The following is a 14022-nucleotide window of genomic DNA, read 5'->3' as shown; positions in this document are numbered from 1 at the left end:
TGAAATGTCTTTGTGAGTTTCATATGTCCAATATATAATATAAAAGTTAATGTGACCGAGAGCATTGAAACACAGATACCAAGTAACGTAATTGCCACTCGAAAATGTAAAGCTTGCTTGTTATTTAGACCAAAGACTAAGCTAGCAATCTCAAAGGCTAAAAAAAAAAAAAATCAGAAATTGGGATCTTAATTTGGAAAATTTGAACTTCTTGAACGGCTAAAACGAGCAGAGAAATCTGTGAGTTTATTATCCACATAATCATTTTGTCCAGACAATCATTTTGTCTCAACAATTATTTTGTGTCGTCTTAAGATAAGAGGCAATTTTTGTTGTATTCGGTGCAAGACGTGATATGGATAGCTAAAACTTTTGATCTTTAGTATGGCATTTTAAGAGTCGTCAACTTCACGAATAGTTTCATAGAGGATGACACGAGCGAGAAATTAAATTAATTTCTTTTTGTTATCGTCCTCCAAACCTTTGCTTATCAATTCAGTATATGTTCTCGAATTTATTAAAAAAATTTTTAGCCCTGGTTCGTTGCAGTGGTGAAGTGTTCATGAAACTATTGGCCAATAGAGGAGCACTATGACCAATATTAAATTGTCCATTCTAAGATGCCTGAAATGGGTCCAATAACTTTAAAAAGCTTCTACTGTTTGGCCTCGAACTTTCCAAAAAGGTGTTTCCTATATCGATGTCAGTGGAGAGTGAAACTGGTATGTGTTTATAGCACATTTGCCAATATTATGTGCAAAACAGCGATTTTTTTTATTTCTGTTAACCATGGTAATTATGTTCACGTCTACCCCTTCTAAATCCATTCAGTATTTCAGGTTTATACATCACATGGACAAGATAGTACCTTTTATGTTTGTAAATGGAAAAACATCTCAGCATATCCGTCAGATAACTCTGCGAAACCTCTTCTGATCGGCTTCAAAATATATACGATAATGCATTCATTAATTGTTACTCCTTTGAATTTAAATTGAGTACGTAATAATTTCAAAGTTTATTGACATTAAAAATCTTGGACTTGTTAGATTCAGGTAAGTTACTGGAAAATGCTGTTTCTGATATTCTTCAAACTTTAAGTGATAGAAAGTTTAGTAAAAGAAATCTTAGCTATAAGGCACAATACCATGACTGGGACAATACACAAATAACCCACATATAGGAGACTGAAACTTACGACGACGTTTCGGTTCGTCTTGGACCATTTTACAGTCGCCGTCGTGTTGAAGCTTCCCTTATAACACAAATATCCTTGCATAAATGTTAGTAGTGGGATTGTGTCTGTAGATGCCTTCCTATCTCATTATATTGTCAAATGCTCCAAACTTCAGACCACTAGTGATTTCCCATGATCCTTTTTCTTCTTTCCTATTTCTTCATATTTTTCTTTGCTTTTTTCTCTAATTATGTTTTGTCTCTCAGTTCCCTCCTTCCTTCCGTGTTTTTGGTTCTACCCTTGTGGGCCTTTAGCTCTCCTACAGTACTCCTTTTTGTGTCCATAGGCTGGCCCTATTGCTACTACCTTTACTATTCCTTCCCTCTACCCTACACTCCCTTTTCTCTCTTTTGCCATTAAACTACTCTCCATATTTTATACTATTACTATTTCTCCTTCTACTACTTTTACTACCAGCCTTACCATTACCACTACTTTCTTTTCTTCCTAATTTACCGAAAATCAGCTAGCCAGGATTAGATCCTGCCATACGTTCTCCCACCTCAAGAGACAGAACAGTGTTCACATCGCCTTAATTAACCACTTAACCAGTGAACCTTCAAAGATCACTCACCCAGCAGAGCTAAGAGTTGTTCGTGATCCGAGGACACTATTGGTAGTAGTAAGCTCAAAGCTAATTTCAGCCACCTAACATTTGAATACCAGTCTCCTCAAGCAGTTTATATAGTAATTAAACAAAGAAACAAGTGGTTTCATTGCTAAATAAATTGCTTATAAAGTCTTGTATTCAAACGGGAGGTAGTGGAAATTAGCCTTGAGCCTACCACTACCACGAGTGTCCTCGGATCACGAACAACACCTAGCCCTGCTCGGTACATGATTTTTGAAGGATCGCTGGTTAAGGCGATGTAAAAGTTGTCTTTCCTGTTTATATATATATATCCACTGGAAGCGAAACACGAAGACAGAAATGCAGGTAAAGCTATCTGCTTTGCTTTGCACACCCCTGTACCTCCCAGTCACACTGGGAGGGTTGCCTGATCCCATTGCCGATCTTCTAGTGACAGATTCCATTTTTTTCAGGTCATTTAATTTGTCATTGAAATGGTTTCATATATATATATATATATATATATATATATATATATATATATATATATATATATATATATATATATATATATATATATATATATATATATATATATGTATATATCATTATATATATATGTATATATATATTGTATATATATATATAGGATGGGGTCCACCTTTGGTGTAAATTGTGGGACCCACAGCCTCGGAGAAGTGCATAAAAAGACTTCAAGGAAGAATATTTGGATTTCTTCCTGAAGCCGTTTGAATATTCCACTTCCCCTACCACCCCATCTTTTAGTATATTTTTTTTACCAATAGGAATATTTTATTACATAATATGGTACAGAAGATTTAAGAGATACATTGTTGATATAAAGGTGGCATATACGGTACATGTTGTTACGTGTGTATCACCGATTATAAGGCGAAAATCTCATCCAGCTCCTCAGAGCTGGGGCGTGTGCCCAAAATACAGCAGGCATTACCCCTTTGAACAGCCGCACTGAGCCGCTGGAACAGAAAACTAGCTGCCCTGGGATCCCTAGTTACCCTGATGAGTCTTTTTCCCAGCTCCTTAAGGAATTTAGATGCACTCTTTCCCCATGAGCCAAGGGTCTCTGAGCCTATGGGAACAAACATATAATGATGGGCAAGTTCTCCATATTTTCTAGACTTTTGGGACTCCCTGAAGCTGGCAGCTGCCCCTCCTTCCTCCCTGGTGTATTGGAGATAGGTATCAGCCAAGGTAGATGCACATGTATAGTCCCACACCACCTGCTTCCCATCTGTCCAGGCTTGAAGGGTGATACCATCTGGACGCTTCTGGCTGCCATCAGATCTGCATAGTTGGGGTGGCTCCCTTACTGCTGGGCATCCAGCTGTTGTGAGGCTCCTCTTGATAATGTTATTAACCTCCTCATGTCTTGCAATCTTTCCCTCGGATTTACGGCACACAAGACCATGGTACCCGAATCGGTCTGCTGCTTCACTGCCACAAATACACCTGTGTTCGGCGAGAATAGGGGCGGCAAGTCGAAGGGCAACACCGATGCGGATGGTCTGTGGGTCGAGACGTGTGCCAAGGCTGGAGTTGGGAACAGCCAACAGAAAGTCCCCAGCATGAGGGGCTCTCACTGCCAGGAGGCGGGCTCTATCCTTCCCTGACACACTCTGAAGCATTGTTGAGGCAATATTTTCCACTATTGGACCATCCCAGTGCGATTGTTTGTAGTTGTTGGGGGGAGCAGGTCTGGCTCCAGAGCCCGTTAGATTATCCCAGATCATTGCTCCGTCAATGAATTTTTGGTCCTGGACTCCTACCTTGTCCCTAAGATGTTCAGGGAGAATCGCTGCTACAAGCTCTCTGGATGCAATACACGAGGACAGAAAAGCAGGTAACGCAATCTGTGATGACTTGCGGACACCAATGCCTCCTAGTCTGACTGGAAGTGTAGCTTGGTTCCACTGCCCGTCTTCTAGAGTAAGGTTAAGTACTTTCGTAAAAATCTGCCTCAGAATACTGTCATATTCGTGCAGTATAGGGTTATCATATGAAGGTGCACATCTTAGGAAATATGTCAACCTGGGCAGACTCAAGCACTTTGTGAGAAGGTACAAGGCATCGTGGGTGTCCAGATTGCCTATTCGTTGTTCCATTCTCCTTAACTCTTCCAATTTCTTCCTGAGAATTGTGTCAATGGCATTGCTTCCCAGAGGTGCTCCTAGCAAGACACTATTTGTGGGGGCAATGACTGCTGCTCCTGGTAGTTTTGATCTCACTGCATTTATCACTTGTTGACTGACTGAGATGATTTCACATTTGGATGGATTCAGGATGAGACCCATTTCCTGTCCCCGTGTCATTACCTGTGTAAGGTCATGTAGGAGGGACTCTTTTGTACCTGCTAGTGTGCCATCATCTAGGAACCAGATGTTTAGCTCGCTGGTCAGTCTGACTGTGATTTCCCTAACTGCTATACAGAAGAGAAATGGTGCAAGAGGATCTCCTTGTTGGACACCCTCCGATGATGTAATTTCATGCTCTCCAAAGAGAAGCATTGATTCCTTGCTATACCCGGCTGAAACAAAAGGGAAGAGACCAGGGAAATGTTCTTGTACTGCTGCTAATACCACGTCTCTTTTCAGGAGATTGAACGCATTCTTGAAATCTAATTTTACCACTGCATTGTCCTCAGGCAGGTTGTTGATATACGCCCTTGTTGCATGAACAGCTGCTTCACTTCCTTGAGAGACCCCAAAGCCAAGCTGGTTTGGTTGAAGCATCATGGCTGCCTGTGCACGAATACTTCGGACAGCAGCTTTGGATACGAGGCGGCGTAAGGTGTTGCCTACTGCAATTGGCCGAATTCCTCCATCCTTCTTTTTAAGTGCACAAAGTGTTGCACCAAAAAAGAAAGGTCTAATTTCATCAGGGATCAGACCAGCCAAGGAATTGTTGACGAACCTTGTGATCTCTGAAAGCAGTGTCTCTGCAATTTCCCCAATAACTGGATTAACCATTTCCTTTAAATGCTGTGGCCTTATTCCAGTGTAACCTCCAGCAGAGCCAGATGGGAACGACATTATTGCTTTGTAAATGTCTGAGTCTTCCACTATCAATGGTTCCATAGTGGGGACAGAGGTGTTGGAACTGTTGGTGCCACTGGTTTCCCTGGCAGGGTGCTTTCCTCTAAGTGCTTCAGCCGTGTCAGCATCCCTGGGAGCAACTGTATCTTCACTGGTAATAATTCTTATTGCCCCCACTGTGTTGCCCTCTTCAATTTTCTTGCTCACCTGGACTCTGACTTTTTCACTGTCAGTAGAGTGAGTGGGGGTTCTGCCTCTCCCTTTTTTGTGTTGACGGGGAAGGCGAATGAGGTTATCAACTCTAGGAAAATCTCTTAAGGATTTAATTATCATTGAGGCTAGCCTCTTTCCCCTTCTTTCCGGCACAGCTAAGCAGACATTGCCAAAAAGTAGCAAGTTGTGCCATGCCTTGATGGTTGGTGGAGCATTTAAGATAGTGGAACCATCGTTTACTTTTTTCAGGAGGTCTGTAAGTTTCCCAGCTGCGTGTGGACTGGCTGCTTTGGGAATATGTGTGAGTGTCCTGGTACCTGTTGCTTTAATTGCTTCCAAGAGATTGTCTGATGAGATGAAATCTGTTGGTGAGGGTTCAGGTGCCTGAGGTGGCTCTGGATCCTCACTTTCCACAGGAGGACATCCTGAACCAGGGCAACTACCGTGCTTGCGGAGGAAACCATTCGAGTTGAGACAACGAAGCTGTAAGCATGACCGACACTTGCCTCTCCTAGTATTGCCAACCGTGCCATTTCCCTGGCTGCTTGCTTCCTCCTAGTACGTAACCTTTATTCGGCGCATGTACACACCCTCATTGACAGGCTATCTCCCCCAACCAGCGAACCAGGGGACTAAGGGTTGACGATGGGCCACGTCGTTCAATCAGTACCCAGGTTCCAGTCAATTAGAGGATGGTTTTGGCAATCGCAGAGGTGTTGTGGGTATCACTCGCCTGTCTGCCCTTGTCATTCCCATTCTAGAGCTGGTTGAAGCACGGTCTGTTCTCTAGTGGCTTCTATTCTGCCTTGCTTACCGTGGAGTGCACTAATACCTATTGTTGTACATAGTGTATATAGTGTACATACTTCTGTTCTAAATTGGTGAAGGATAATGCAAGTCAAAAGTTTTTCTACTGTGTTTATTTTGCTCCCATTACACCCAGGATAACAAGCCATTTGGACTCCTGGGTTATAATAATATATATACTCCCTATTGTTCTTTGTCACAACAGTGCACCACTCATCTTTTTCCCCTCATCAATTCTATGATTCACCTCATCTTTCATAGACCCATCTGCTGAAACGTCCACTTCCAAATCTCTGAACACATTCACCTCCTCCATACTATCTCCATCCAGTCTGATATCCAATCTTCCTTTACCTATTTTTTTGTTATCCTCATCACCTTACTCTTTCCTAAATTCACTTTTAATTTTCTTCTTGTACGCTCTCTTCCAAACTCATCAACCAACCTTTGCAACCTCTCTTCGGAATCTCCCAAAAGCACAGTGTCATCAGAAAAGAGCAACTGTGACAACTCCCACTTTGTGTTAGATTCTTTATCTTTTAACCCCACACCTCTTGCCAACACCCGAGCATTCACTTCTCTTACAACTCCATCTATAAATATATTGAACAAGCATGGTGACATCACACATCCCTGTCTAAAGCCTACTTTTAATCTGAAATACTGTCCCTCTCGCCTACATACTCTAACCTGAGTCTCACTATCCTTGTCAAGACTCTTCACTGCTTTCAATAACATTTGCCACATCTGCCACATTGCCCCTCTATCCATCAAATCATTCGCCTTTTCTAAATCCATAAATGCCACTAAAACCTCTTTATCCTTATCTAAACAGTGTTCACTTATATGTTTCACTGCAAACACCTGGTCCACACACCCCCTACCCTTCCTAAAGCCTCCTTGTTCATCTGCTATTCTACTCTACGTATTACTCTAAATTCTTTCAATAAAAATTCTACCATATACTTTACTAGATATACTCAACAGACTTATTCCCCTATAATTTTTACACTCTCTTTTATCCCCTTTGTCTTTATACAAAGGAACTATGCATGCTCTCTGCCAAAATTCACTGTGAACTTAACAAAAAATATATGTTTCATTGTGTTTTCTTTATTATTAAGTTATTGTAAACTTTTCTAAGATATACTTAGTTGGATTATGCTAAATTAATTTGCGCTTGTTATAATAAGGTTATGAAAGTTTTCTCAGTTTGTTCTCGTACAAATTATTAATTTTTACATTAACGTAAATGAAAATATATATCTTTTTACGTATAAGGAAATTTTAGGAAGGACTTAATTTTAAATGACTTCTTGCTAAGAATATATATATATATATATATATATATATATATATATATATATATATATATATATATATATATATATATATATATATATATGTGTGTGTGTGTGTGTGTAAGTATCGCAAACCAAGCGATGCAAGATGGAAAAGAACTTCGGGGGGAGTAAAATAGGCCTTTGCTGTTGCAATCAACACATCATCAGGAGCTTGCAAAATGTAGAAAAGAGGAAGGTTTCCAAGCGAATACGTTCCCAGAGGACCGCGTTCACTGGAGTGAGAGAGGGAGAGAGAAGGTACCGGAAGTGCCCACAGACACAACAGCCAGAAGGATGAATATTATAGCATTAGAAAAATCCCACAAGCATTGATATTGTAACCTATACGAAATTAACGTAGCAATAATAATAAATTCATTCATATTCCGCTATGACAACGTATTTAAAGTTATTGTTGTCATAGCAGAATATGACTGAATTTATTATTGATGTATATATATATATATATATATATATATATATATATATATATATATATATATATATATATATATATATATATATAGGATGGGGTCCACCTCTGGTGTAAATTGTGGGACCCACAGCCTCGGAGAAGTGCATAAAAAGGCTTCAAGGAAGAATATTTGTATTTCTTCCTGAAGCCGTTTGAATATTCCACTTACCACCCCATCTTTTAGTATATATTTTTTTTACCAATAGGAATATTTTATTACATAATATGGTACAGAAGATTTAAGAGATACATTGTTGATATAAAGGTGGCATATAAGGTACATGTTGTTACGTGTGTATCACCGATTATAAGGCGAAAATCTCATGCAGGTCCTCAGAGCTGGGGCGTGTGCCCAAAATACAGCAGGCATTACCCCTTTGAACAGCCGCACTGAGCCGCTGGAACAAAACTAGTTGCCCTGGGATCCCTAGTTACCCTGATGAGTCTTTTTCCCAGCTCCTTAAGGAATTTAGATGCACTCTTTCCCCATGAGCCAAGGGTCTCTGAGCCTATGGGAACAAACATATAATGATGGGCAAGTTCTCCATATTTTCTAGACTTTTGGGACTCCCTGAAGCTGGCAGCTGCCCCTCCTTCCTCCCTGGTGTATTGGAGATAGGTATCAGCCAAGGTAGATGCACATGTATAGTCCCACACCACCTGCTTCCCATCTGTCCAGGCTTGAAGGGTGATACCATCTGGACGCTTCTGGCTGCCATCAGATCTGCATAGTTGGGGTGGCTCCCTTACTGCTGGGCATCCAGCTGTTGTGAGGCTCCTCTTGATAATGTTATTAACCTCCTCATGTCTTGCAATCTTTCCCTCGGATTTACGGCACACAAGACCATGGTACCCGAATCGGTCTGCTGCTTCACTGCCACAAATACACCTGTGTTCGGTGAGAATAGGGGCGGCAAGTCGAAGGGCAACACCGATTCGTATGGTCTGTGGGTCGAGGCGTGTGCCAAGGCTGGAGTTGGGAACAGCCAACAGAAAGTCCCCAGCATGAGGGGCTCTCACTGCCAGCAGGCGGGCTCTATCCTTCCCTGACACACTCTGAAGCATTGTTGAGGCTATATTTTCCACTATTGGACCATCCCAGTGCGATTGTTTCTTTTGGTGCAAAATTAAAATTTTTTACATTAACATTAATTTATATATATATATATATATATATATATATATATATATATATATATATATATATATATATATATATATATATATATATACATATATATATATACATATATATATATATATATATATATATATATATATATATATATATATATATATATATATATATATATATATATATATATATATATATGTCGTGCCGAATAGGCAGAACTTGCGATCTTGGCTTAAATAGCAACGCTCATCTTGCCATATAGGACAAGTGAAAATTTGTGTATGCAATAATTTCGCCAAAATCACTCTGAACCTAATGAAAAAAATATATTTCACTGTGTTTGTTTAGTATTAAATTATTGTAAGCGAATCTAAAATATATTTAGTTGGGTTAGGCTAAAATAAATTATTCTTGTTATAATAAGGTTAGGTAAGTTTTCTAAGATTCTTCTGGAGCAAAATTAAAAATTTATACATTAACATTAATGATAAAAATATATCTTTAAACGGATAGGAGAAAATTTTAGAAAGGACTTAATTTTAAATGAGTTCTTGCTAATTGACCAGTTTTACATATTCGGCACGACATATATATATATACATATATATATATATATATATATATATATATATATATATATATATATATATATATATATATATATATGTATACATATATACAAATATATATATATATGTCGTGCCGAATAGGCAGAACTTGCGATCTTGGCTTAAATAGCAACGCTCATCTTGCCATATAAGACAAGTGAAAATTTGTGTATGCAATAATTTCGCCAAAATCATTCTGAACCTAACGAGAAAAATATATTTGATTGTGTTTGTTTAGTACTAAATTATTGTAAACGTATTTAAAACATATTTAGTTGGGTTAGGCTAAAATAAATTACGCTTGTTTTAATAAGGTTAGGTAATTTTTCTAAGATTCTTTTGGTGCAAAATTAAAAATTTTCACATTAACATTAATTTAAAAAATATATCTTTAAACGTATAAGTGAAAATTTTAGAAAGGACTTAATTTTAAATGAGTTCTTGCTAATTTTTTTTTTTATATTTTATTTAAAACCAATACAGTTTAACATAAAAATAAAGAAACAGTATGGAACCTAATCAAAATAACTGACAAACGGATTGTACCTACATGCTCGCAAGATGTTACAACAACAACTTACATCAAGAACATAACTAAAAACAAAATTACATGTCACAGGTTCATGAATTGACATACAAAACCTTGCATATATATAAATTGTACATATAAATGACATCTGACAAAGGTTCAATACACTTGAACATAAAATATACAAGGAAGTTATATCAAGTAAATCCCATCCTTCACATTAATCTAAAAACCAAAACCTAACATCATAATCTTACTAGAACATCTACATACTTATCCCTAACAATACAGCTGAACATATCCCAACATACAAATAAACAGACAAAGAATACAGCTTAGAACACAATAACTGAAGCTCTATACTGTTACAATAAACCCATATACAAATTTCAGACACAAATGGACTACGTCACTAAACTGTCTAGATATGTCTGTATACCATACAGACTAAAACTTAACATCAAGAACTTGCATGAACACCAAACCGGTATCAGGGTACAGACCATAATTATAAACTTTAAAAAGAATCAATCATGCATATATAAATTATTACATAACGTCTGACCCATGACAAAGGCTCAATACAATAGAAAGGGATATTTATATATATACACATACACACCCACACCCACATCCACACACACACACACACACATACACACAAAAATTTGCAACAAAATCACATTAATCAGATGCACTGTATGCACAATGCCAAACAGTATACAAGTATATCTCATCGTGCAAAAACCCAGCACGTAACATAAATACAAACTAAAACACACTTCATGTCGCAAAGAACTTATTTCTCAAGAATCATGTTATTACAAGACAGATACACCTCATACTTATACATAAAAAATCTACTATATTATACCTACATTCTGAAAAGTGTTATATCTACCATAACGAGACCTTGATCTCTACATCCACACTTGGATGCCATAAAGTCCCAATGAAAACCAGGAAACCATTCCAAACCCACATTCACAACACTCTCACGACCCCCCCCCCCCCAGGGAGGCGAGCCCGCTGTTGCCCCCTGACTCCCTCCAACCTATGAAAACCCCTTCACTCACTCATTTCCAATCACAGATTTATGAGAATCCCTAACGTTAGCATTCTATACCCCTCTGAGAAAGCCTGATCCCACCTCCTCCCATACAAATCTCTGTTACGACACCTCGTACGGTAGAACGTTACCGCAAGAACCTTTCTTCTCTCCTCACTATCCCCTCTCCCCCTCATCACCCACGACATATATATATAATCTACCATGATATAATCTAAAGCTCTTATGACACCCTCATCTAACCCACCCATATCTAGACTTAGAGCACGCAAAACCGACACCCCACGGCCCCCCACCCTCTGTACCAACCTACTTAACCAGCACCTGACCTCCTCTAGCCCTTCACAAAAGTAAACTACATGGAACGCAGTCTCATCCCCTCCACAGATACCACACCCCCCACCCTCTACAACCTGTCTGTTTCGTAATATCTCACCAGACGGAAGGATCCCATGCAGAAAACGAAACATCACCTCACGCGCCCGAGGTTTTAACTTCAATTTACTAAATCTAAACCAAATACTCTTCCACGCATACATGGGGAACAAACCCTCAACTGGGACAACGCACCTACCTACAAGTAACCTACACAAAACCCTTATACGAACCTTTCTCAGTTCCCTAACCAACATCACAGCCCTCAAAACTATTTCACATTCCCTCAACTCCATTCCTCGATACCACATACCCAGCCTGTCGTGTATCCTTCTCAAACGCCCCGCGTTCACACCCTCACGCAACACTTCCCATTTAATAAACACACATTTAGCCCTCCGTCTCAAATCCAACAACCCCAACCCACCCTGACTTACAGGTAACATTACAACCTCCCTCCTTAACCAATCACAACGTGAACCCCATAAAAATTTGTACACCCGTCTTAGTATCCCCGCAATCGCTGTCCCTGTAATTGGGAACACAGCTGCAACATACCAAACCTTACTATACAATAGAATGTTCACGACTATCACTCGCTGTATCAGAGTTAGGTGCTGGGGTCTCAGAACACCTAGCCGCCCCACGATCCTTTCCAATAACCTATCTGAATTTTCCTCCCGCGCCGCAACCATGTCATCCCTATAAATAATACCACAAATCTTTAAAGACACCGCCCATTCTTTAACAACATTACATCTCCCCCCCACACCCCCCACCCAAGAACCCAACCCCATGCACCTTGACTTCGCACTATTTACCTGCATACCCGTGGCACTTCCAAATAATTGCACCACCTCGTCCAACACTCCCATTGACATCCCTGCACGAATGAGAACAGTGGTGTCGTCAACATATCCAATTAACCCCGGCCAGGCCCTCCCACCCCCCACACTTCCCTCACATGGCGTACATAAGCTACGGTCAACCATTCTATAAAAGGGGTCCTGGAAACACGCAAACAATATTTGGGACATGGGGCATAGCTGTCTAAGGCCTCTTCCCATTGCAATTTCCCTCCCCATAAACCCATTAATCTGTATCCTCATTTTCGCCCCCTTGTACAACGTATTTACCCACTCGACTATTTCCTCCCCAAAACCCTGTCTCCTAAGTATAACCTGCAACGCTCCCCTTTCCACTCTATCATATGCTCCCTGCCAGTCTAGAGCCAACAAAGCCGCCCCTCCACCCCCACCCTTAGCTTCCACAAAACTTCTCAGTATCCCATGTCCTTCAATCATCGACCTTCCCGGCAACCCGAACTGAGATTTTGACACCACCCTCTCCACTACACATTTGAACCTATTACCTAAAATTTTTGCAAACACCTTATAGTCTGCACACATCAGTGATATGGCTCGGTACTCCCGAAGGGTGGGCTGCCCCTTGACCTTCGGGACCAACACTACAACTGCAGTTTCCTGCTTCTCCCCCAACTTACCCTTCTCCTTCATACTATTAAATAACCTAACTATAAATTCCTTTATCAACGCCCAATGTTGTAAATAAAATTCTACCGGGAGACCATCAATACCGGGAGCTTTCCCCTTCCTCATTCCCCTTAACGCATTCTCTATTTCCTCTGCCGTAATCGTCCCACCTAAAGCCTTTCGATCACTATTTCCTAAATTACACGTCACATACGTACACACCTTGTCCAATGCCCCGTCACCCACCCCCCCACTGTTCCAGTACTTCTCGTACCAAGCCTCTGCATACGCACACATCCCCTTCGTGGTTCGTATCTCCTGCCCTACTCTATAATTCCCAACCATCTCCGTTACCTCTAAACATGGTATAGCCGTCAGCGCCTGCCTTTGCTTTTGTTGCCGCAAAACACACGCTGACGGCTTGTCGCCCCAAAGCACTTCCTCCACCCCTGCCTGCATCCTTACAGCTTGAAACCTTTCATTTTGCAACACCCTCAACCTCCCCTTTATTTCAGCTATTTCATCCATAGGAAAATTATTCCCACCCACCCCCCGCCCATAGCAACCTCTTAACCTATCCTCTAAATAGTTAGCCAGTCCATATTTTAAATTATTAATACGTTTTCCTTCTCTCACATAAAACTTTCTAATCCTGTCCTTTGCGACACTATCCCACCATGTCACAATGTCATCCACTCCCTGTTCTTCCACACTAAGCTCCCTCCATAGGACTGAAAACCCCTCCAACCCCTCCTCATCACCTAACACACTTATATTTAATTTCCAATAACTTCTATATATTTCCGCGAGCGTCCCCCACCCAACCTCCACCACCACTGCCCTATGATCTGACATTGTAGCCTCAACAGTACTGAAAGATTTCACGTCCACACCCTGAGAAAGGTACACTCTATCTAGTCTCGCAGCATAACCACTCCTAACAAACGTATATTCAGTCTCCCACACCGCTCCCCCAAAGGCATCACGTAACCTAACATCCCTTAATAAATCCCTAAGAGCCACAGACATATATCCAGCCCCTCTTGGGTCCACATCAGCCACCCTGATTACACTATTCCAGTCCCCACCAACT

General features: G+C 40.3%; 1 protein-coding gene across 2 annotated transcripts in view; it reads left to right on the top strand.

The window, feature by feature from the left end:
• The window catches only part of LOC128705787 (ladderlectin), an 86070-nt gene that overhangs the window by 13030 nt on the left and 59018 nt on the right, over nt 1-14022 (top strand). The window lies entirely within an intron of this gene.

This window comes from Cherax quadricarinatus, chromosome 3, assembly GCF_038502225.1.
Source record: "Cherax quadricarinatus isolate ZL_2023a chromosome 3, ASM3850222v1, whole genome shotgun sequence".
NCBI lineage: Eukaryota > Metazoa > Arthropoda > Malacostraca > Decapoda > Parastacidae > Cherax > Cherax quadricarinatus.
This window is presented reverse-complemented; position numbering and strand designations above follow the sequence as displayed.